Raw genomic sequence first — 26,002 nt, 5'->3', positions numbered from 1 at the left:
GGAAGTTGCTACATCGGCAAAACTGGCCGGTGTATCAACGTTCGACTTTCGATGGAGGCGAAATGCGAAAACGCCCGTGTACTCAGATTTAGGTGCACGTTAAAGAACCCCAGGTGGTCGAAATTTCCGGAGCCCTCCACTACGGCGTGCCTCATAATCAGAAGGTGGGTTTGGCACTTAAAACCTCATAATTTTTTTTAACGTTCGACTAATGGAACGTAAGCTGCTTGTCGAGGCACCATTGGGATCTGAGCACTTGGCGGCACATGCGCTGTGAGAATGAATGCATCCCGCTCTTTGATAAGACTCAAGTGATTGCTTCTGAAACAGATTAGAGAGAGCGTGAAATACTCGAGGCCTTCCTTAGTTATCGGAAAAAAAACAGCCCTGCGTCAGCGAACCTAACGTATCTTTGACGGCAAAGGAAATAAAATTCTTGCACAATAAGGTGTCATTGCGCATGTAGCACGTGTCTTTTTGCATATATATTTGTGTCCTCCTGAGAATAAAGCCAGTTGATGTCTAACGTTCGGTGTGTCTTTTTTTCGCGCTATAGTGCAATGTCCCCTTATACATGTGTTGCGCGGCTCTGTGGTGTTCTAACATAGGGAATTCCGGTTCTGCGAACTTTTTGAGGTTTTCTAATGACAGCAGGTAGGCACAAGTATTTCACATTATTTCGCAGCAGCTATTCATTTTGCATGAGTAAACCAGTTCTGTGCAAGCCTGAGTGTACTGGCATAGGAGCAGTGTCGCTCGACCCGTTCGTCATGACGGCAGCCCATCTGCTGTCGATGAAATGCTTTAACTGAAGGGCTTGACTGCGTGTTTGTTGGGCTATATATTTAATGCACTCTTTACTTTGTCAGCACATACAGCCAAGGCTAAAGTAAAGAAAAAGAAACACAGCCGTGATGTTTTATCAAATTTCAAGGGCAGTAACGGCAAAAGGAGGCAGGCATGTAATTCACCACTACCTACTGAAGAAGGTTTAAGCTCTCTATTTTATCTGAATTTTGGGGCGTAGACGCTGCCATACGCTCAGTTACCTTGCTTTACGCTCAACTTCGGTGTGTGCAAGTTTTTGAGCACCTGTATTATAGACAGGGCGCAATGTTATTTGTTTTGCCGGCAAAATGTATTTAATGATACCAGTAATACACTTTTTGCTAATTAAGTACGAACTGGTTATCCCCCTTGCGATGAAGAGCGTTAAGTTTTTTTTTTTATGAATGATTGGTTCCTTGCATTGCTGTTGCGTCAAAATAGTGCCCTAATATTCGCTGTGCTTTCATGTATATATGGATGGGACGCAAAGTATGATGACAGGCAGATTATATGCTCTTGTAAGCGTTATAGAAGTATGCTCCCTCATTAGGCATATAGTTCAAATAATGAGAACAATTATAGGCACTTCCTGTTAATGCAGATGCATGTTGCCAAATCAATATCCTGTAGGTCCTTACTTCTCATACTGTCAATGAAATACATGTATTGTACTGTACCTTCTTTTTGTAAGCCACAAAATGTATTGCCGTCATAACATACGTGATAGTAGAGTTCCGTGTGACCAGACTGTGATGGCTAATTTTCCCATTGGTTTGGTTCTTCCGGAATCTATATCCACTCATTATGTACACATTTCAGATGTGAATGAAAATTGCTTTACGCAGATTGACACTTTCGCACTGCGTGGAGGTCAGTCTTTTTCTAATATGGTATGTGTGAATAAAAAAAAAAAAACTTTCAAATTTAGCTTGTGTTGAGTTTCGGCTGACCGAGAAATCAGTCAGCTTTAGTTGATCCACTTCACAACACACGAACAAAATTAACGAATGGTGGTGCCAGGAAGTTATTTTCTTTATGCTAGCTCCCACTATATCTGTAGACTAGCTGAACTGTAGCCCTAAACTTAACCGCAAGTTAGGAATTTCAAGGCGACTACTTTCACGAAATGACGAGATGTAACATTTTAACAGCGAATATCGGTAGTTAACGACGGCTTGCTATACAAATATCTCTCATTATAATTGATTGACGCTGTGGTGTACGAGCGATGTCCCAGTGTTTTAAAACAGGAATAGAAGCTTGCAAGGTAAACGCTGCAGAACAAAAATCGCTTCGTAAACGCGGAACACTTCAGCGGGTTCTGCTCCGCGATTTCGCCAATGTCACCGCGCTGCCAGCGGTCCTGCACGAGAGCACGAACGCATCCCGCTTGCAGGCGAAAAGGGAAAGGAGGGATTCCGTGGCAACCCTCCTCCTCCCGGCTGCGCGGCCTCTCCCTCTACCTTCTGGCCTCACCAGTGGCGTCATGGAGGCATTGTTTTGTTTGGTAATTATTTCCAGATGAATATCCGCCAGCCGCCAGTGGTGGAAGCGGCACTGCCGCTGCGTATCGGCATGGGACCGGATGTCCCAAGGGAGGTACAGGGAGTTTACCCGGGCTGAGGTGGGTCTCGCGCATTAAATTACACCTTTCACTTCAAATATTAAGAATAAAATGTCGCAGTTTAAGCAAAATATGTATAGCGATGACAAAATACTAGACAGTTACACGAAGTAAGGTTCGTAGTTTTATAGGCCGTATGGATTGCAGTAAAAATGCGCTTACCGACTAAACAAGCATGGTATCATGCGCGCACAGACAAAAATGAAGGGATGTCACTCGATGATCGCGAAAACTCACGGCCACAACGCTGGCGTGATAAGGAGCGCCGGCAGCAGCCAGGAAACACTTTGTACTGCCACTCCCTTCACCGCATATCCGAAACTTAGTCCACGCGACCTCCAATAATTAACACTAGGCGCGCTAGCCGACAGCGCGCATTAGAGTTACTGTAAAGGCTCCCTTTAGGGAGCTCCCTATAGGGAACCATACACAATAATTCTACATGAATCCACCAGCAATATCGGCTCGTCCTTAGCTTTGGAAACCACCGCAGATTATAGCATGATGCTTCCATCTTATGCACGAGTCCCCACGAGTACCACTGGTATAGCGGCGTCTAGTGATAAGCCCGGCGAGTTAGTTCATCGTGACGGCGCGTTGTCGGTGATTTGGCAGCGCGTGTGTCTCTTCTACTTCAGACATACCACGTCGGAGAGACATCATTAAACCTGCGGTTGTATGACTCATGGTCTGGCCGTCGCGCTTTGTGCCGCCTGGCTACAACACACTTGAGTTCAACGCTGCGCAGATCGCTTATGATGCTAAATACAGAAACCTTAGGGCTAAATAATAACTACAGATACCATAACGGCCGGGCTAGAGGAGGAGACGCATGCTCGGCTCCTGTAGCGCGCACCCCATCACGTGACGTCCAACAGAGAGAACACGGGAAGACGACGCGAACAAAGCCACCATCTTTCTCATCTCACCCTCGCATGTCTGCCCCGACGCTTACGGTACGCATGCCGCTCAAGCTTATAGCACTTGCACATTATACGAAACGTGACGGCGACGGCCAAAAGTCACCTGAAATGTCCATATACTAATTGCTATCGCAATAAAACAATAAAAAATGGCAGAGGGACACGCAGACGCCCTTTCTAAGTGGACCAGAATTCCGTCTGTACACGCAGGTCGTCTTATTGGCATTGGACATCTGACAACTTGGAAATTTAGAAAGCTAAAGCTCAATAAATAATGCCACAAGAGCGTCTGAAGAAGCAAATACGAAGATTATGCCTACCATAAGTCCCATGGTTACCGAACAATCGCAGCATCAGAGTTCCTTCTAGCACTTGCCGTAGGGAAATATGATCTTCACGGACACGCGAGTGCGCCGGCCGGTAGCCATGCCGATGCGTAAAACGTTGTGTGAAATGTCAGAATTAACCAGCTAATTTCGCCTAATGAACGTTCTGCATCTGGCTACAAAGAACTCCCGTGCCACTTTCTTTCCCTTTAGAACGCTGCTCTTAGGCGCCCATTCTTGCGGCGAGCGTCGGCGTCCCTCGTAACCGAGCGAACGAGCACAGTGAAGGATGAAAAAGTGAACGCGGAGGACAGCGGCGGATGAAAGACGGCGATAGCGAAGAGAGCGCGAGGAGGAAAGTGTAGGAGGAGAGTGCAGCGGAACCATGAGGCGGAAAGCGTAGGAGATGGGTAGTGCCGCACAAGACGTGGCTCTGCGGTGACGTAGGCTACGAGATGGCACCAGGCTAGCGCGCGTCGTCTGTTCACCGATGACGCCACCGTATATGGAAACAAAGCGGTGCATGAGCGCAGGTCTGTGAATGGCGCCCACGCGTTACCTACGCGCTGCCTCTTGCGACTTGCCGATTAGCGAGGCAGTCGCGCCACACTTCGCTCCGTTTAGAATGTGCCGCACGAGAAAGATTGTGCGCACCAGCCAATAGATCGCGAAATGACAACACGTATAGAGCTGCGCTAAAATTTCGCATTAGAGAGTATCGTAATCATCGGTGAATTTCTTTTTCTTTTTTCTTTCAGCTTTATTATGCCGTAGTTTTTCCTCCACGTTAAAAAAAAACCTCGTGGTGATCTAAGTGATGAGAAAAGCGCTTACATTTGCGGTTCTATTTTTATTGCCATTTGTACACCCGGCGACAAAATATTGCGGGGCACGAGATCTGAGAAAAAATACCGGACCGAACCATTCATATGGTGGAGGATTGGCCAGTGAAGCTGTCGATCGCAGACCGAGCAACTATGGCCAAATTCTGTGTCCAGAAAAATAATCTTCAATTTCGGATTCGCCCCTGTGAAACTCGCAGGAGGCGGCAACTCACGCTTCTGCCGCTTAAACCCCGACTCGAACGACCTAGCTTCACGCTTACAGCGGCCCCCACTGCGCGAACTTCATCGGTATAGCTGGTGCTCGCCGCCGACGATTAGACTCTCGCATCTACTCTCGCTGGCTTTCTTCGGAGGCAAACTCACTGGCGGCATTCTCCACTTTCGCACGGGCACGTTCGCTATAGTCGCGTCTCTGCTGTCGACGCCTCTCCTCATACTCGGCTTGTTCTTCGGCCGTGCTCACAATTCGTGGTCTTCCCACTTTTCTCATTTTCGTTGGAGTTGCAACTGTTGCAATGGTCTACCTCTGCAATGCACAATCCGGTTCTTACACACCGTGGCGGCTACCGCGGCGCACATCCCCGTGTTTTCCCGCCACAACTGCCGCGCCGTTGTATTGAGGGCAGACGACAGCAGTCGCAGCCGGCAGCAACGACGGCCAGCGCGGGTGCACTCCCTCACTGCGCAGGTGCGGCGAGCCGTGAAATTACATGTCCTTTCTTTCTCCTGCGCCTTACTATCGTCCGTTATTTTTGTTCCATTTACCGACGTTAACCAGCCCAGATAACCCCCCCCCCCCCCCCCCCCCCTACGAGACCGCGCATAACAACGCAGACTGGTATTTGCATTTCGTTCCTGGACTAGTATATGCTAACAACATTATCGTATACAGTTTTACTGGCTACTGCTACAGGCTGCTCAGAAACAACTTTTTCGGAGATCCTGTGGTCCGTAAATTTTTGTCGCCGGCGTATGTGTTGGTGAGTATTTGCGCTTGCTGCGGCGATTCGGAACGCTAAAACGGACTTGAACTGTAAAAACTCTGTTGGAGCTGCAAATCATTCGCGTTTTGAACTTGGGAATCATTAAGCAGATAGGTGGCACAAATCGACATGTTTACGGCACCTACAAAGTAACTTTCTGCCATGTAGGAATGAAAACTAAGAAACATTTAACTGAGTCTGTAGTTTCTATCGTACATTCATTGAAAAGCTCACTGTAAATGGATTAATCAACTCCATTTGCCATCTGCAAGAGAAATTTAAGGCTGAAAATAAGTATGCAGTTCTTTCGCTTACTGAGCAAAGAGAGCGTGTTGTAGTCATAAGAGATTGTGAGAAAACGTTTTTCAATATTCATTTTTTCCTTTGAGCAAGCGCAAAATATGTTTCCTGTTGTCATTCGGAACCTATTAACGAAATCGCTGGTTGGGCGACACTTTCTGTTTGGTGGCGCTGCACGATTTTTATTGCGATAGCATTTATATGGAGACTCCAGGTGCGTTCTGCCGTCGGCGTCCCCGTGAGATTCCGCATAGAGTCCACGGGCGATAAAATTGTCGCCGCGCGCCGTATGCTGCATTTACGAGTGAAAGCGTGCGCTGTTAAATGCAGCTTTTTTCCCATCACGCCTAACCACGTCCATGTGCACTTTCATGTACCTGCCATGTGGTTGAATAAACTCAAACTCAAACTGAAACTCAGGTGAGCCGCTCTTGGTGGCCCAGGCGGCCGCGCGTACGGACGGGCCGCTGTATCTTGAAAGCCACCTGCGAATGTTAGGCTACGTTTACACTTGGTCTCGGTGCAGGCGGAAGAGGAAAAAACTTGACAAAATCCGCTCACCTAGGTGGAGAAACGGCCGGAAAACCAGGCGGCGAGCCCGATCGGTCTCGGACAGGGGCGTAGCCAGGGGGGGGGCTTATGGGGCTTCAGCCCCCCCCCCGAAATTTTTTCGTGCTGTCCATGCACCGCCGACAAAAGTAACCCTCGGCGCCGGAAATCATTCTGGATTTTGTGTAGAGCGTCTTTTTCACGCTCGAAAAGCCATTTCACCGCGAAAATTGCGAACTCGGGCTGAATTTCGTGGCAACGCCCACGCACCGGGAGTCACATAACGCAAGCAGCCCCATCCGAGCGCAAAGTTTCAAGGATGTTTTCATGGCGAACGGGCTCGCCGCGGCATTTCGCAGAGGCCGCGGAATCTACACTCTATCATGGAATTTACGGAGCGCGTGGATATCAATTCCGAAACTTTATGGGTATAAAGTTCTCATAAACTTTTGCATTGACATGCAAAAGTTTTCCATAAACATAGGTGCATTGACATTTCCAAACATGTGCTTTAGATTTTCAATTGCGGAACTTTGTAAGTTTAATGCTCCCATAAATATTTGATGCCAAAGGTGCATTGACTTTTCCAAAGTCGCACATCGGGCCATACAACGAGACAAGCCAAATGACCACGCTATCAGACAAGTTGACAAAGCCCGTAGCGAGGCCCGATGAGACGAAGCGTTGTGGTAGTTCATTCGTGCCGTCATGCCACATGAAAAAAGTATATTTTGTTTCACCTGCGCCAAAGCATCCAGTGAAGACACTAAAGCCAGCCAAGGCAACTACGTTCTTATTTATTTTTTCTACTTTGACTTTTAATCGCGAGGACACATTGAGCCTCTTCAATTTTTTTGTGCACGCTCCCCTACCCGCGCGCCGCCAGAGCCAGTCAGAGCGCATGCGTTTTTCTCGTGTTGCCCCGACCACCGCGCGGCGCCCTTCGGTGCGAGTTCGCTTTTCTCTGGCCGAGTGCATTTTCGCCTGGCAGAGCTTTGGACGCTTTCTAGCTAGCAGACGAGAAAAAGAAACAATGGTCGCTAGCCGCCATAACTGTGGGGACTCGACGGATTGCAGCGCGTTCACTTGAGCGCAACCTCTCCAGAAAGTCTTGTCTCGCCAGTGTAGGATACCGAGCAGTATGCGCATGGTTCTTGGTGGACCAAGCGACTCGTGTTTTCTTCGATATTCCTTTAATAGCCATATCAGTTGCCCAAAGTAGGCATTCTATTGTGACCAACATACTTCGCGTTTTTTTTTTCATTACGGTGCCGCCGCCTCACAAAAGGAAAAAAAAGCGTTGTTGCGGTGCAGCGAATTGTCGCATGGTGAAAGTGCTATTTTGTTACTTCTTTTGCGGAAAGTAATAGGCCATGGGACGCGTCAGCTGCCGGATAGTCTTATTATATTATTGCGATAGCAATTATATGGACACTCTAGGTGCATTCCTGCCGTCGCCGTCATGTTCCGCATAAAGTCGAAGTGCGATAACATCGTGACCCCGCGCCGCATGCTGTATGTGCGAGTGAAAGCGTGGGGGGGGGATGGGTGAGCCGACGATCGTGGCTCAGTCTTGTGTGCGCAAGGGAGAAAAGTGAGGAGTAAGCGCGCCGCCTTCCGTCGCGCGCGATACATCGGGGGGAGTGGATGGGATGGGGGCAGGATCTAGGATTCTGTGAATCTGATTGCGCAACATGTTTATTTGCCTTGTTTGACGCATTATATACCGTGACTTCTTCTTAGATACGTAGATTTATTGGAGACTTACTTATACGTATGTTTAAATATCTTGTTGCGAGGTTTTGTGTATACGTGCAGTGAACTTCGGTTCCAGTGGCACTTTTTTGCCCTTTATCAAGCTGTATCTTCGCATTTGTATATTCCATTGCATCCTCGCATTTCTAATGTACGAGGGCGAGTCAAATGAAAGTGAGCCTACCCACTCCGTGCAATTATGGTTCTGTTCATTATCTGCAAGGCCTGCGCGTAACACACAGGCATCTCTCATTTACAAGAGTGACACGCAGATGTGAGGGTAAATGTTCTTTAATGCTCTCATACACTGGGTTGGACATGGTTGCGTGCCGTAATGGACTCTCCAGATGTTGAGCAGCGTGGTGCCGTCAGGTTTTTGACAGCTGAAGGTGTTTCCCAAAAAGAAATTAGTCGCCGTATGGCTTCCGTGTACGTTTAATATTGCATTTCATTAGCCACTGTGAAGCGTTGGAACAAACGCTTCAAAGAAGGACGTGAAATTTGCAAAGACGATCCCAGACTGGGCCAAAGCCATCGTGCAATCACCCCTAACAAAATTGCAAAGGTTGATGAGTTGATGAGACAAGAACGGAGGATAAGCATCGATGAACTGGCAGAGCGTGTGAACATCAGTCACGGTTTTGTTCATGCCATAATTCATGAACATCTCTGCTATCGGCTCTTGTGTGCGCAATGGATGCGCAAGATTTTGAACCACCGCCAGAATACGGAGAAGAATAGCGCTGCCTTTACTCATCTGATCCGGTATCACAATCAAGGTGACGATTTCTTGTCTGCAATTGTGATCGGAGACGAACCATCATGCCACTTCTAAGAGCCTGAAACACGACGGCAAAGCTTACAATGGAAACATTCAAATTCACCTTCCCCAAAGAAAGCAAAGGCCGCCATTTCAGCCAGAAAGGTGTTGTTGGCTTTCATTTTTCGATCGTCAGGGGCCATTACTGATAGAATTTGCTAAATCTTGAGAGACTATCAATTGTTTCCGATATTGTGAAACGCCGGATCGGCTGCGTGTCGCAATCAAGAACAAACTACGTGGAAAATTGACGAATGGGGTCATCTTGTTCCACGAAAATGCCCGTTCCCACGTCGCTGATGTGGTTAATACAAAACTGGCAAAGTTCAAGCGGGAAACGCTGCAACATCCGCCATACAGCTCAGACCTGTCGCCTTGCGACTTCCACATTTTGGGGCAACCGAAAAAACAGCTCAAGGGAGCCAGATTCGTCTCGGACGATGTCGTGAAAGTCAGTTGCAGACGTTTTGAAGCAGCAACCCAAGAAGCTTTATGAGATGGGAATTGCGCGACTCTTTAGTCAATGGGACAAATGTCTAAATGCTCACGGGGGCTACTTTTAATTAAAGTACCCCGTTTGTTATATATTCGCATTGACTCACTTTCATTTGACTCGCCCTCGTATATTCTGCAGAACTCCTGCTTGTTATACGTGGTCTCTGTTGCAACTATAATTTCGGTGCAATTACTCAAGATACACGACCGGTGACAGCTGCTGCTGCGTAATACATTGGAACAAATGGCAGCGTCATTAAGAGTTTTCACTGGCCGTTGCATATGTACAAGAATGTAAACAAGGATCTTGAATGACAAAGTGTCATTAACATATTTGTCCTCAACTTGTTCATTTCATGGCCTTTACATTTTTCATATCAGCGGCATGCACTGCTTTGCTGGCTTCGAACTGATGTAGTTCTAAAGTTCGTGAGATATTTTATTTACTTATTAAATAGACAAAATACATGGAAGCATTGACATCAGTTATGTTAGGCACAATTTTTGGCACATACGAGTATATTCTTTTGTAAACAAATACATATAATACTTGTATTGACAGTGCGTAGCATTCAACACTTCGTTTGCAGCATCTTTGGCAATGGCAATGCAGTTATTATTCGTGTATTTGATCCCTAGGCAAATTGTTTAAGAGGAAGTTTTAGCTCGGGCCCAACTCCAACGCGGCCTATTCAGATACATGTAAAACGCAGAAACGGTTTTCTGAGATAACTCCTGAATCGCTTTTAATAAAATTTGTTGCATTTGAGAGAGTATGTTAAATTGTAGTGTCTGTTGGAAGCGGAATTTCGATTTAGGGCCTGAACTTTGTTTAAAATATTTTGAAAAATTCGAAAGTTCGAAAAAAATTGAAACACGTAGTTTAAATATTAATAGCTCATCATCAAGAAGAGATATCGCGGTTCTGTAAACAGCATCCATTACACCATTCAAAGCGGACAAATTCGATATGTCAATTGGTATCTTACGTGAATTGGTTATGTTATGTCCAAGGGTTCTGCAAAGCCGTATTTCCATAATACTTAATTTTTAAGACTCATGTGTAACAAATCAGTTTTGTCCGCTGTAGATGTACTATTATGTGCAATTCACCGAACTGTGATACCAATTTTCAATGCTGATTTACAGAGTTGTAAACTTAATTGTTTCGTTTCCTGAAAATTTTCGATTTTTGCCACTTTTCAATAAAATATTGACGACCTAAATCGAAAATTCGAAACAAACAGTCACTAGAATTTCAGTTTTTCTTTTAAATGCAACAAACCTCGTCAAATTTGGTGCACTGGATGCCGAGAAAAACGAATTCTCCTTCTACATGTATTTAAATAGGAGCATCCGACCTAATGTTTCCTCTTAAGGAGGAGGTCCACCTGCAACGTGAGCCCCCCCCCCGAATGAAATTTCTGGCTACGCCACTGGTCTCGGACCGATTTTTTCGCCACGGCGAAGCGGAAAGAGGTTCCGCCTCACCGGAAGCTGCACTAGCATGTAAACATCCGGTCGCAAAATTTAACATTTTCCGTTATTTATTGTCCATTTTTAGGAAGACCAACCAGCTAAAAGTATCGAAACTATGTCTTTTTCCTCTTCCATGCTAGACGAAAGTTAAAGACGACACGCACAGTTGCGCGAAATTATAGCTTTTAATAAGTGATGGGTCAATGAATGAATGTCTTGAAATAGTGTGCTTAACAGCGCCACCACGCGGACAAACGTAAGCAAACTAGATTGATGTGGGCGAAAGCGGCAAGTGGTTTCCGCTGCAGTGGCGAAACAAATGTGAACATCTTGTACATGCGCGGAAAGGATTTTCCGGCCGCTTTGGCTTTTCCACCCGCTTGCCATTTCCCAAGTGTGAACGTAGCCTTAGTTCACGCTGCGCCGTTTTCAAGCCGTAGCTCGCGTTGATGCGAGCGGCTGCAGGAAGGTCAATTCTCTCGGTGCTGCTGCTGCGCTTCTTTACTGGAGCGTTTTGACAGCAAGTGTCCGCGGTCATCGAGTGAAATGTCTTCATGTTGGTTTGTGTGCGCGTGTCACCACGCTTGTTAATTTAGTGATACTCGCGGACAACTTTTTGTGGCTATGAAGGGAAAGCTACGGAGGCAAAGCACGCACAAGTGAGAGCACTTCTGAGTCCCACATTTTAATCCCCGTCAGTTCAGGCTGAGGAAGGCGAAACATAAACACCTTATTAGCAACAGTTAAATAAGACAGAACACACCACTGAGTGTAAAGGTTTACTTATTTCGCGGCTTTTCCCTTCCGCGTCTGAGCGAAACGCGAAACCGCCGCACGTTGAAGCTGCGTCGATTCAGCGTCTGTTCGGAGCAACCAAAAGCACTTTCAAACGCTGCCGGACTATTTAGCGCGGTAACACATGTGCAGCAGCCACGCGCCCATAGCTTTCCCTTCCCAACCACAGAAACTTGTCCGCGGGTATAGTATGCCTAAGTTTACACGTTTATATGGCCGATAAAACTGCTATTCTTACTTCGTCTAGCTGTCCACTAATTTGCTATCGCAACCGATGCTTCGTCTTTAGGGTGAAACTGCGACTTTTCTTTTTACAGCCGGATATTATGCTTGGCATCAGTGTGCTCGTTAGAGAGGTAAATGTGCTTTGCGCTGGTATATGGCCGCTTCTGCGTTAGGCACCGAGGTCGTCCGAGTCATTTCTGCAAAGACATCTCCGTTACGACCATCGGGCTCTGGCGTTCAGATGCTGTCACATACACACAAAACGACTCTTCGAGCTCGTCTCTGTCATTATAACCGCAATATCGTCACGCATAATCAACTTTGTTGCCTCAGCGACTCATTCTGGAAGCAATATTTTATTATTCTATTAGCTCTACATCGGTCGTAAGCTTATGCATCGAAGGTTTTGACTTCTAGTACGCGCTAAACGGTGACCGCAAAAAAAAAAAAAAAATATTACGCTACATTGACGTGGCTGTCGCTGCAGCCCGACGCATGACCGTAAAACATTGGCTTAAACCGACGGAAGACTAAAGCGAACGAAAGCCAATAAAGTACAGCTTCTAAACGTTCCTCTTCGCTTGATGCTTATTTCATATATTGACACGTGTACTTATTTATCCTTTTCTCGGGGACGGCATTTTACACGCTAGCAACTTAAATTTATTGCTCAGTACAAGGCACGCCTGCATGGTAGGAACTTGCTCGAATACTATCGCTGATTTTGTCTGTTCTATGTCTTCTCGCCGAACCTAGAGTAATTAGATTGTATGCCCAACAAGAATTGTGTAGTACTTTCTGCAAGGCACGCGCGCGCCAGTGATTACGCTGGAACCTTCGACGAGTCATGTACAAAAAATTCAGAGCCATTCCACTCCGTGAAGGTGGATGACCAGCGAAGCTGTCTAGCGCACGATGACATTACGATGACAGAAGAGAAGTGCGTGTGTGCGTAAAACTTTATTGGCAACAAGGATCAAAAGGTCATTAAGCAGTCAGGAGCCCATAGGCCCTGGCGGCCTCCTCAGCCCGCTGGGCGGCCCGATGTTGTTGGTCTGCGTCCGAGCTGAGCAGAGCAGCCTCCCAATACTTGGTATTTAAAATAGCGAGCCCTCGTAACGGAGGGTTGGCCGGGCAGGCCCATATTATATGATTAATATCCGCTTGTCTGTCGTGGCACCCGGGGCAGACTTCAGAGTATTCCCCAGGATAAATTTTGGAATATTTTGGAAGGTGTCCGTTTGCAATCTCCGCCACCTAACTTCTTGTCCCTTACTTAGCGATTTGTTCCATGCAGGGCATAGCTTCCTACTCAGGCGATAGTGGGTGGTGATCTCCTTGAAATAAACCACGTGATCCCTCATTGATGCTGCGTGGTCGTGGCCAAACGCGCGGTCGGTAAAATCTCGCGTGATGGAGTGCGCCACTTCGTTCCCGGGGATTGAAGAATGCACCGGTGCCCAGATAATCATGACGGGGCGCCGATATCAGTTTCATTTTAGGATATTATAAGCCTCGGTGGAGATACGCCCCTTAGAGAAATTGCAAACAGCTGACTTGGAATCGCTGATTATAATCTTGCAGTTGAAAGAGGTGATGGCCAGGAAGATGGCTGCCTCCTCCGCACACTCAATGCTGTGGAATTTAATCTTGCCTCCGGATGGGATAGCACCTCTGTTGTCTACCACGGCCACGGCATTGGTACTATGGGCTTTATAAGTAGATGCGTCTACATAGACTCATCATCATCATCATCAGCAGCAGCAGCAGCAGCAGCAGCCTGGTTACGCCCACTGCAGGGCAAAGGCCTCTCCCATACTTCTCCGACTACCCCGGTCATGTACTAATTGTGGCCATGTTGTCCCTGCAAACGTCTTAATGTCATCCGCCCACCTAACTTTCTGCCGCCCCCTACTACGCTTCCCTTCCCTTGGAATCCAGTCCGTAACCCTTAATGACCATCGGTTATCTTCCCTCCTCATTACATGTCCGGCCCATGCCCATTTCTTTTTCTTTATTTCAACTAAGATGTCATTTACCCGCGTTTGTTCCCTCACCCAATCTGCTCTTTTCTTATCTCTTAACGTTACATCTATCATTCTTCTTTCCATAGCCCCTTCAGTCACGAATTATGTTCGACTGTCGATAAATGTGCAAAAACTACATAATTTTATGCCAAGATGCTGGAGGCTCCATAGAAAGCAAGTCAAGGTGGGACGAGAATGACTGTGCATTTTACAGAAAGCCACCATAATTACATGGTAATCGTATATTCAGTTATTGTACAGTCAGTAATGCTACGTTTCTTCATTAAAAATATTGAATCACCCGCTCGAATTACATGCACAGGTTAATTATTTGGCACAAGCATTGCAACAAGGGAGAAAGATCTTTCGAAAACACTACCAAAGTGCTCCACGTCAAATGTCCCGTCAAAGATGGCAGTGCCTTCACCAAAACAGTCATCTAAAACGATAAATTTTTCTCAAAAATGAAGTGGGTGTACTTTAGGAAAGCCGAACGTACAATTTACTCAATGCTTAATTTTCGCTGTCTATTCCTTGCAACCACTGCGCAGTGACGGCAAAAATAAGTCCCGTCCACAAACGTGTACGCCGTGACTGAAGGGGATAGCTCGTTGCGTCGTCCTCAATTTCAGCAGAACCCTTTTCGTAAGCCTCCAGATTTCTGCCCCGTACGTGAGTACTGGTAAGACACAGCTGTTATACACTTTCCTCTTGAGGGATAGCGGCAACCTGCTGTTCATGATTTGAGAATGCCTGCCAAACGCACCCCAGCCCATTCTTATTCTTCTGGTTATTTCAGTCTCATGATCCGGGTACGTGGTCACTACCTGCCCTAAGTAGATGTGTTCCCTTACCACTTCCAGTGCCTCGCTACCTATCGTAAACTGCTGTTCTCTTCCGAGACTGTTAAACATTACTTTAGTTTTCTGTAGATTAATTTTGAGACCCACCCTTCTGCTTTGCCTCTCCAGGTCAGTGAGCATGCATTGCAATCGGTCTCCTGAGTTACTAAGCAAGGCAATATCATCAGCGAAACGCAAGTTGCTAAGGTATTCCACATCAACTTTTATCCCCAATTCTTCCCACTCCAGGTCTCTGAATACCTCCTGTAAACATGCTGTGAATAGCATTGGAGATATCGCATCTCCCTGTCTGACGCCTTTCTTTAATGGGATTTTGTTGCTTTCTTTGTGGAGGATTACGGTGGCTGTGGAACCGCTATAGATATCTTCCAGTATCTTTACATATGGCTCATCTACACCCTGATTCCGTAGTGCCTTCATGACTGCTGAAGTTTCGACTGAATGAAATGCTTTTTCGTAATCAATGAAGGCTATATACAAGGGTTGGTTGTATTCCGCACATTTCTCTATCACCTGATTGATAGTGTGAATATGGTCTATTGTTGAGTAGCCTTTACGGAATCCTGCCTGGTCCTTCGGTTGAAAGAAGTCTAAGGTATTCCTGATTCTATTTGCGATTACCTTAGTAAATACTTTGTAGGCAACGGACAGTAAGCTGATCGGTCTATAATTTTTCAAGTCTTTGGTGTCCCCTTTCTTATGGATTAGGATTATGTTAGCGTTCTTCCAAGATTCCGGTACGTTTGAGGTCATGAGGCATTGTGTATATAGGGCGGCCAGTCTTTCTAGGACAGTGTTCCCACCATCCTTCAACAAATCTGCTGTTACCAGATCCTCCCCAGGTGCCTTCCCCCTTTGCATAGCTCCCAAAGCGTTCGTTACCTCTTCCGGTGTTACTTGTGGGATTTCAAGTTCCTCTAGCCTATTCTCTCTCACCTTATCGTCATGGGTGTTACTGGTACTGTATAAATCTCTATAAAACTCTTCAGCCACTTGAACTATCTCATCCATATTAGTAACGATATTTCCGGCTTTGTCTCTTAACGCACACATCTGATTCTTGCCTATTCCTAGTTTCTTCTTCACTGCTTTTAGGCTTCCTCCGTTCCTGAGAGCCTGTTCAATTCTATCCATATTATAGGTCCTTATGTCCGCTGTCTTACGCTTGTTGATTAACTTAGAAAGTTCTGCCAGCTCTATTCTAGCTGTAGGGTTAGAGGCTTTCATACATTGGCGTTTTTTGATCAGATCTTTCGTCTCCTGCGATAGCTGACTGGTTTCCTGTTTAACGGCGTTACCACCGACTTCTATTGCGCACTCCTTAATGATGCCCATAAGATTGTCGTTCATTGCTTCAACACTATGGTCCTCTTCCTGGGTTAAAGCCGAATACCTGTTCTGTAGCTTGATCCGGAATTCCTCTATTTTCCCTGTTACCGCTAACTCATTGATTGGCTTCTTATGTACCAGTTTCTTCCGTTCCCTCCTCAAGTCAAGGCTAATTCGAGTTCTTACCATCGTATGGTCACTGCAGCGCACCTTGCCGAGCACGTCTACATCTTGTATGATGCCAGGGTTCGCGCAGAGTATGAAGTCGATTTCATTTCTAGTCTCACCATTCGGGCTCCCCCACGTCCACTTTCGGCTAACCCGCTTGCGGAAAAAGGTATTCATTATCCGCATATTATTCTGTTCTGCAAACTCTACTAATAACTCTCCTCTGTTATTCCTAGAGCCTATGCCATATTCCCCCAATGATTTGTCTCCGGCCTGCTTCTTGCCTACCCTGGCATTGAAATCGTCCATAAGTATACTGTATTTTGTTTTGACTTTACCCATCGCCGATTCCACGTCTTCATAGAAGCTTTCGACTTCCTGGTCATCATGACTAGATGTAGGAGCGTAGACCTGTACAACCTTCATTTTGTACCTCTTATTAAGTTTCACAACAAGACATGCCACCCTCTCGTTAATGCTATAGAATTCCTGTATGTTACCAGCTATGTTCTTATTAATCAGGAATCCGACTCCTAGTTCTCGTCTCTCTGCTAAGCCCCGGTAGCACAGGACGTGCCCGCTTTTTAGCACTGTATATGCTTCTTTTGGCCTCCTAACTTCACTGAGCCCTATTATATCCCATTTACTGCCCTCTAATTCCTCCAATAGGACTGCTAGACTCGCCTCACTAGATAACGTTCTAGCGTTAAACGTTGCCAGGTTCATATTCCAATGGCAGCCTGTCCGGAGCCAGGGATTCTTAGCACCCTCTGCAGCGTCGCAGGTCTGACCGCCGCCGTGGTCAGTTGCTTCGCAGCTGCTGGGGACTGAGGGCCGGGGTTTGATTGTTGGGTTCATATAGGAGGTTGTGGCCAAGTACTGCACCAGGGTGGCCAATCCTGCTCTGGTGAGAGAGTGCGTTACCGGTTCTGGTCACCGGGATCAGGCCGTACTCCAGGCCTGTTTGTGCAATTTTCTCAACACACGGTTTTTTTTTTCGTATTTTCCGGTGGGGAATTGTGCGGCATCGGGATTTGAATCACGGTCCTCTTGCACGGGAGGCGGATACTCTACCGTCCCCGCAGGAGTTAAATTAAAAATTAAATTATGGGGTTTTACGTGACAAAACCACTTTCTGATTATGAGGCACGCCGTAGTGGAGGACTCCGGAAATTTCGACCACCTGGGGTTCTTTAACGTGCACGTAAATATAAGTACACGGGTGTTTTCGCATTTCGCCCCCATCGAAATGCGGCCGCCGTGGCCGGGATACGATCCCGCGACCTCGTGCTCAGCAGTCTAACACCATAGCCGCTGAGTAACCATGGCGGGTCCCGCAGGAGTTGTACGCCTCATTTAACCTACAGTGGTGCCCTATTTGATCAGTCAAGGTGGACCAATCTGAGCTCGGTTATACCGCACGGATGGCACTCGGCTAGAGAACCTGGTATTTATGACCTGCACATGTGTGGCCATACATAATTGAAGATATATATGTCTTTTTTTCTTTTTTTTTTTTAGGAGGGTACCCGTACAGTGGTAAAATAAAGGAAAAGGCATTAAAAAGAAAGAAAGAAAAAGGAAAGAAAAAGCGGAAAGAAAAAGGAACATGACAAGCGATTTGAACTCGTGACCATTGGATGTTGCCCCGAAAGATAGCTCAATCGGTTGGTTCGTCAGGCCCTAGGTTACTTTGAAGCGCCATAGCTCCTGCTCCGAGCCTCATATTTACGTGGTAATGGACTGATGTTGTCCGCGATAGTCGTTTTTTGGAAGTGGTTGGAAGGCATACTTTCTTGGAAAAATGGCCGCCCGAGGACAAGAGCGAGCTCGAGCGGCTTTAGAGACTAGGAAAACTGCCTTAAATATTTAGACTTTAGGGAAAGCTTCGTGTACAAACTATAACACGGCAATCAGCACTCGAATACGACGCGAGAAATTATTGAGACGTGGAAAATTCCCTTGAAATAAATATGGTTTGCGAGGCAAATGCTTGTAAGTATTGAACCTCTTAAAAGATGAGGGGGAAATATGCGCTCACCGAGAGGTCATCGTCTGCACGAGACCACCACCGGGCACCTTACTGAGATGGGGAGGGCTCTGCGGGCCGGACACAAAGCCTCCCTTCTCCGCCGGCCAAGAGGGGAAAACGCGCTTTCCGATCGCTCAAGGTTGCGCGGACATAGTATAACTCTAGCGTCTAGGAACAGCTTAACCAGGTGCGAGGGCGGCACGCATAGAGTGGGAAGCTAGCCGCCAGAATAACTATCTCAAGGACTGCTGCTGACGAGGGCGAAATACCTTCGTGTAATTATAATAACCCTAATCGGACTACTTTCGAAAGAAAAAAAAGGAAACGGCCCAGAGGTATGACGAGAGATAGGACTGATAATTTTCTCTCTCTCTCTCTCTCTCTCTCTCTCTCTCTCTCTCTCTATATATATATATATATATATATATATATATATATATATATATATATATATATATATATATATTCATCTCATCTATGGGATCGCATGCGCGCGCTGTTGCTTTGTCTCTGCGTGTAGTAGTTAAGAGAGCCAGTTTAAGGGCGGAGAAGAAGGAAGGAAAGGAAAGCAAAATTGCAGCGCCTTGGTGTTAAAGCGCACCCGTGGTAGCGAAACGGAAGGCGATATAAGCGTGCGTGGCCATGATACGCACACGACAAACTGCCTTAAAACATGTAGACTTGAGGGAAATATATATATATATGTATATATATATATATATATAATATGTCATCTTTCACCCAGTAACAGTCAGTTGTGAGTCTGCGCGCGTCCTGTCTTTTTCTACTTCTGTTGGCCGTTTGTTTATAGCGCATTAACCCCTTTAGTGGGGGCTCATAATGCATATTGTGGAGCTGCGTCCCGCATTACGTTCCCTGTATCTGCTCTCCCTTTGTTTCTGGCTTTCTTTTTTATTTTCCCCTTTCGCACAATTTCTTGCTTTTTCTTTCTCACGAAAGATGAAATAACAGAAACATTTGTGAATTCTACGACAAAAATGCCATCTTCGCGCCTGTGTTCACACAATGCCATAAGAAACCCTATAACAAACTTCTCACCACTGACTCAATAGCGTCTATTACTATCTAATATTAGTGCTTGTTCTTACGAAATCTCGTTAAATTTGTATTGTAGTGCAATATTTATTGATTTGCGCGTTGTAGTAATTTTGAATTATGCACTCCTCCTTTTTTTCTATTACATTTCCTGTGCTTTGAAATTGTGCTTGTGAAACAGTGTTTCAATTTGCATCTGCCACTCTCTATCCATTATTTAGAGGTGCTTTACTCATTATGCAATTGTACTGTCTATGGCATTTTTCCCGGAGCTTTTTTTTTCGTCAATCTATTGTATTTCTTTTTTTGTATGTACCTTTCCCCTCCTGCCTGGGCCTTCTAAGGCCTGCAGTATTTCTAAATAAATAAATAAAAATAAATAAAGAAGCCATATTCTAAAAATAGTTTATTCCGCCCTATACAGCTCGTGCTCACTACCCGGCTCCGATATATTTTTTTTTTTATTTATTTATTTCCTCAAAGGTCTTATGTTGACACATTACATAAGAGAGTAGGGGGTTAGTGACAAAGAAAGATACTACAAATTACAAAGGGATATTTTCGATGAGTCACTTGAATGCAAGTGGGTCGATGATAGTGGCAACTTCGATAGGCAGGCCATTTCAGTGTCGTGTTGTGCGGAGAAAAAAAGATTGCTTAAATGTCACGGTATGGGCTTGTGAGGGATGTACTGTGTTAGAATGACTGGGGCGGGCAATGCGATGTGCTCTTTTTATCTACGGGTTGTCAAAAGGCAAAGAATGGAAAATCTTATGAAAAAGGTTAAGACGCGCTATTCTACAGCGTGAGGCTAGAGAGGGTAAATTTATTTGGGCTTTTAGTGCTGAGATGATTGAATTGTACAAATAAGTTGACAGAATAAATCGTGTCGCGTGGTTCTGAACCGACTCGAGGGCGTTAATAAGGTTATTTTGGTGTGGGTCAAGAACAGCATTGGTATACTCCAGCTTGGGCCACACAAAGGTTAGAAAAGCAAGTTGTTTAATAGAGGGAGCAACGAGGAAAAGGTTACGGCGCAGATAACCTAGAGTACGATTAGCAGAATTTATTATGTGGTTAACATGACAGGTCCAAGTTAAGTCACGAGATATACACAGCAAGATATTTCAATGAATCAGTTGTTGGAATCTGCATATTATTGATGCTATAATTAGGCATATCGTAATTACGACGACGATGTATAGACATTAACACGGTTTTATATCAACTCAGCGAGCAGAGAGGGTCCGCGAAAGTGCGAAATCTGTCCAAGCTACACGTTCAGAACTCTAGCGCTTCAGTGCGGATGCTTGTAACAATAAACACATCCCATACTTGTAGTAAAAAAAAATATGAAGAGCGATAAGGAGCACGCGCCGCTGTGTGTGCGAGGATTACGTGCGAGTAAAAGACGAAGACGAAGCGCTCTTCTCCGTTCGATGCTGCACGAGACGCTCCACGAGAACAAGCACCCAAGCAGGCAACTCGGAGACGGCGGCTCCTTCAGCCACAATGAAGTCCTTCACGCGTTCGCGGATGCAAAGGCACAGTCACCAAAGGCATCAAAGGCGCGTTGATCCCGCCCGCCGTCCTGCGTCACCCTGCATACGACGTCGTCCTCACCGCGCTACGCAGCGGCCGTCGACCGACCAGTTTCCTCTCCGGCTGCCTGGGCGCCACAAGGGCAACAGCAGGTCTCGCCACGTCTTCCAGCGCAAGTGCCACCATGACGCCATGTCGGGCTACACTCTGGCATCAGCCGCAGCAGCTGGCAGCTCCAACGTCCTACCATGCTTCCGGCTCCGGCACGATGGGCTGCGCCCCTGCCGAGTGACGGCAAGTTCTGTTTCTTCATTCGCCATGAGCGTAAATAACTGCGCTCCGTCAAGAGGATATGATATACGTAGATTGTACAGTGTATCAAGCGATATTTTTGTATTCAATTTGATAGTACTATGGACTGGTGGATTCGAGCGCTCTATAGAGCGTTCTAACCGTGGTATTTATATTCGCCTGGTCGAAATCAGGCGCTCTAAACAAATTCGCCCGGGTTATTCAAAGCGTCGTGCTCCGGCTGAAAGCGTTAGGAGGCGCTCCTGCCTTCAACCTGAGAGCGCGACCGAGATCCGCCAGAAACTGGATCACGTGGCTACTCTGATTGCCCTGGGACGTTCGGCTGGGGCAATGCCTTTTTTTCTTCACTCTCGAGAGGGCTCTGGATTGCTGCAAACCGAGTTAGAGCGGTGTAGGAACCAGCCGAATGTGCAATACGATGCGCCGTAGAGACTTATTTTCCTTAAGCTATTTGGATAGAAAACCGCTTCACACATCCATCAGTAAACGTGGAACGATCTTTCATTTGTTTATTTATTTATTTTAATCAAGGGGTTATTAACCATCCCTCGGGCTTGGCGAAAATACACAGTCCCCTATAGCATACGGGAGAGCATACGCTGCTGTCAACCTCTCAGCCAAATTTTGCAGGCGCCTCAACGTGTGGAGCTCGCAAGGGGAGCGCGAAGTCACATTTTTCTCAAACGCTCTCTTTTCAACAGAAGCCTGCTCTTCACTCTTATCTATACTCGCGGACGACTTTCTGTGGCTATGAAGTGAAAGCTACGGAGGCAAAGCGCGCGCAAGTGAGAGCGCTTCTGAAAAGAGTTCCGCGTTTTCATCCACGTTCGTTTAGGCCGGGGAAGAGAAAACATAAACATCTTATTAGCAACATTTAAACAAGACAAAACACACCACGGAATGTAAAAGCTCCCTTATTTGGCGACTTTTCCCTTCCGCGTCTGGGCAAACGCGAAACCGTCTCACGTGGAAGCTGCGTCGATTCAGCGTCTGTTCGGAGCAATCACAAGCACTGCAAACGCTGGCGGACTTCTTGGCGCGATAACACATGTGCAGATGATCCGTCTCGGTAGCTTTCCCTTCGTAGCAACAGAAAGTTGCGCGCGACTAGTCGCTTTATTTCGTCATATAGCAGATTCCCATCCGCGGCTGCTATTAGACAATAGCTGACATCAATCAACAAGGGTGTCTGCATCAGTGCGCTTCTTCCTACTGTTACTCTGTATAATTATTAACGCAGTTTAGTAAACAGGCTGAAGAAAGCGAAAATGAGCTTCAGAATTTCGATAATAATTACGTACTTCGGGAAGAAGCCGATTATCGTCTGCTCACGCTCGACCATGGCCGCCCGCAAAGGAATTAAACTTTGGCCACGCTACTTATCGGTGTCGTAGCCATCGGGTCTCGCTCATTTCTGCTAGCTTTGAACACTCAGATAGCCTAGAACCACCAAAAAATTAAGCTGAGACCACACGCACGCTTACCAGCGCGCGCTCCCAGCTGATCGCTTCTGGTTAGACGCCTTAGCAGACTTCGCCTCTCATTGAACTATTGATAGCGCTGCAAAATGCGCAAATTGGATGTGACTATACTATCTGTCGGTCAAGCTGGTGCAGGGCAAAGCCGGCCCGCACCACGTTGCACGGCCAAACTGGAGCTCTCAAGCCGTGTCGTGCACAAAGCAAACGTCTCGCATACGCACAACAGTTCCGTAGCTGTGACCTGCTACGTAGCGTTGATAACCGCGGCTGCCGTGCTGTGCCGCGACGAGTCCGCTGACTGAGCGTCGCGCGGATCACTCAATACAACCGTGTTTGGTTAAGCCCCCTTTTTGAATAGTAGCGACATTCCTCCTCATCCAATTTATCCTTCTCCTGGTATCCTTATCGCTCCAACTTTCCCTCGTCTGTATCCTTATCGCTCGAGCTTTCCCTCATCGCTCGCCCTCGCTCGCAGTTTGCTCGTTCGCTCGGGGGCCGGCTGCTCTGCCCCCTAGGTTAGGCGAGGTGAGACATTAAAAAGTGTTGTTGGGTGTTTGCACATGGATTTTGACCGTATTTTAGACTCGTTGATTGTGTGGTGTCCCACGAGAGGTGACGGAACGCAATGAAACTGGCAGAGTCAGATGATTCGTATGCTTCTTCGGCACAGTAACTGCGCGCTTATTTTGCCGCTTCGCTTTGGCTGCCTGTTTCCAGTTAAAAGCCTTTTGAGGCTAGTTTCGTGGACAAATTCCTTTTAGTGTCTAGTATTAGCACGACGATCGGATCTCTTTGTCGCGCCAATAATGTGTACTAATGCACAAGATCTTCCTATAGCTTCCAGGGCATTATTTGGTTGTTATGTCGTCCACAACGGTAAAAACACTGTCGCGGCTTGAACAGATCAAGTCGCTTTGCGGGTTATTTCATTTGCATTAAGCAGCTTCTTTATTTCACTAGCTGCAGGCACTTGCCCGGCATGAAAGGGCTGCAATAAAGTCAAGGTTTCGCCGGCATACGCAGAAGGCGATGCCTTTGCGTGTGTGTAGCACGATGTAGCCCCTACTGATTCAACGACTCCACGTGCTTGCGCTGCTCGAAAGTGCGTGCGTGTGTACTTGGGGTGTATCCAATCGGCTGCCGTGTGTCGAGCTTGTGCAGCTTCATAATTTAATCACGTTAGCACCGCGATGACAGAACGTAAGGCGCGTGACGTATTCGCCTGTACAACACGAGCGTCTTGTAGAAAGGTGCGCGTTCAACGCGGAGCATCTCAGCTATTCTCGTCGTTTCGTGATGACGCCGGCAGCTCTCCGTGCAGTGAAACTGGTCCTACGGCTTTATGACAAACTGGCACCGCTGGTTCTCAAGCGCAAGCATCACAGTGTAACCTGTATTCTTCACGTGTAAACAAAGCGTATATGCAAGGACGAAAGGTACACATAGAAATAGTTTCTATCAATGAGCACCTTACAAATGTTAGCCTTGTGCGCGGCAACGTGAGTGTGAAAGGCTCTGGTTCTTCAGCTTGCGAATGTGACGTGTATCGCTGCCACCCGATGTTTAAGGTAGCTGTTGACCAACCTGTCTTAAAACTGATGAGCACCACTTCGGGAACATCTGCATCATAGTGCTTGATGTCGTAGAACCTACGCACAAAGAAATAAAAAAACGCTACAAGGATATATATATATATATATATATATATATATATATATATATATATATATATGCAGGAAAGAGACGACGAACCTTTTGGAAGACGTGCAAAAGGTAGGTTCGTCGTCTCTTTCCTGCTTGCATATGTTACGTCTCTCTCTCTCTCTCTCTCTCTCTATATATATATATATATATATATATATATATATATATATATATATATATATATATACAAAGGGCGTCGTAAATAGCATGCACCCTGATTAAAAAATATGCAAATACCATGTAGGTGGACAGAACCAGGGTAATGTTGTTTGCCGTCGCTGCGAGATACTCCGATTATTTTTTTTACATTCTGCCGAATGACATAACTAGTCTTAATTAATCAACTTGTCAGATATTTAAATTAGATGAAAGTGTCAATGATAAATTGCAGAGCAATACGAAAAACTCCCGATAAAGCTCTCCGTTGCTCAAGACGTACAACATAAAAGTGCTTTCGCGAGCGTGAAAGTAGCCCGCGAATACGCGCAAAGTGCCTCGAACGCCCAGTCGCGCGGCAATTTTGCCTGTATTAGCGATAACATGATGGGTGTAATTGAAACTCAGTGAGCGTTTCCGTCGATCGCCAGTTCTGGCTCCCGCTATCTAGTACTTCAGTATGCGAGTATTTCGCGCACACTAAGTGGAGAACACGTTCATGATGACACTTGGCAAGGAACTGGCGCAAAACATGACAGAAAATATTGCGAAGCTGCTCCTCTTCATACTGCAAGGCTAGGTGGAACTTGCAATAGAGGTTGCCAAACTGCCTTTCGCGAGCCCCATGCCTTGTGTAGCTCGCAAGAGAAAGACAAGGTTTACCTGCGAAACGAATTATGATTTAGCTTGGAATTATTATGTTGTCATCAACCTTTGTATACTTCCACGTTAGTAACCGTCCTTCGTAACATTCGGTGCAGGCTTCTTTCTTGTCACCTGCGCCGGCTAACAGCGAAGCGACGCCTTCGTCATCACTGTCTCCACCCTTGTCATCTACCTGGGACAGCTACAGAGCTCTTGGAGTTGACTTTGGTGAAGCGTGTTACTGATGAAGAATGTCCACCTGCCAAAAGAAGCCGTTCCAGCCCAGAGAGATATGCCCTTAAGCTGTCGTCTATAGCTGTCGACCAGACGTCTTCGGAGGCGGCCTGCAGTGGCGTGGTCCAATCAGTTACAGGATGTATGGCGTGCAGCAGCATAAGGATCGCGATCAGCAGGCCCTGAACATGTTCTGCTACCAGGAGGAAGACACAGCAGAAGTGGTGTTCTGACCCAAGCCTGCATGTCTTCCTTTCTGCAGCCCGCTTCCCCTATCACGTGGTCGACGGTGGCGACGTCGGCTCAGTTATTGGACACCTGCTTGCTCTGCTGCCGCGCAATCCTCTGACATGGCGCTGAGGACAGCATCATTTTTTCGATGCTTTCACTCTCCAGGGCGGAAGTTTTTCGAAGGTGGCGTCGAACTTATTCGTTAAAATACTTTTGTACGAAGAACATTGTGCTTCTGTAATGTATTTAATTAAAGAGCTATTGATTTTCTATTC

General features: G+C 46.4%; 1 long non-coding RNA gene across 1 annotated transcript; it reads left to right on the top strand.

Moving 5' to 3' along the window:
• The first annotated feature begins 533 nt into the window (after nt 1–533).
• Nucleotides 534–26,002, top strand: LOC129381005 (uncharacterized). The gene is made up of 2 exons (XR_008609249.1): nt 534–654; nt 25,379–26,002. It is a non-coding gene; the product is annotated as an uncharacterized lncRNA (long non-coding RNA).

This window comes from Dermacentor andersoni, chromosome 1 (assembly GCF_023375885.2).
Source record: "Dermacentor andersoni chromosome 1, qqDerAnde1_hic_scaffold, whole genome shotgun sequence".
Lineage (NCBI taxonomy): Eukaryota > Metazoa > Arthropoda > Arachnida > Ixodida > Ixodidae > Dermacentor > Dermacentor andersoni.
The sequence above is the reverse complement of the archived record's forward strand: the minus strand, read 5'-3'. Positions and strand labels throughout refer to the sequence as shown.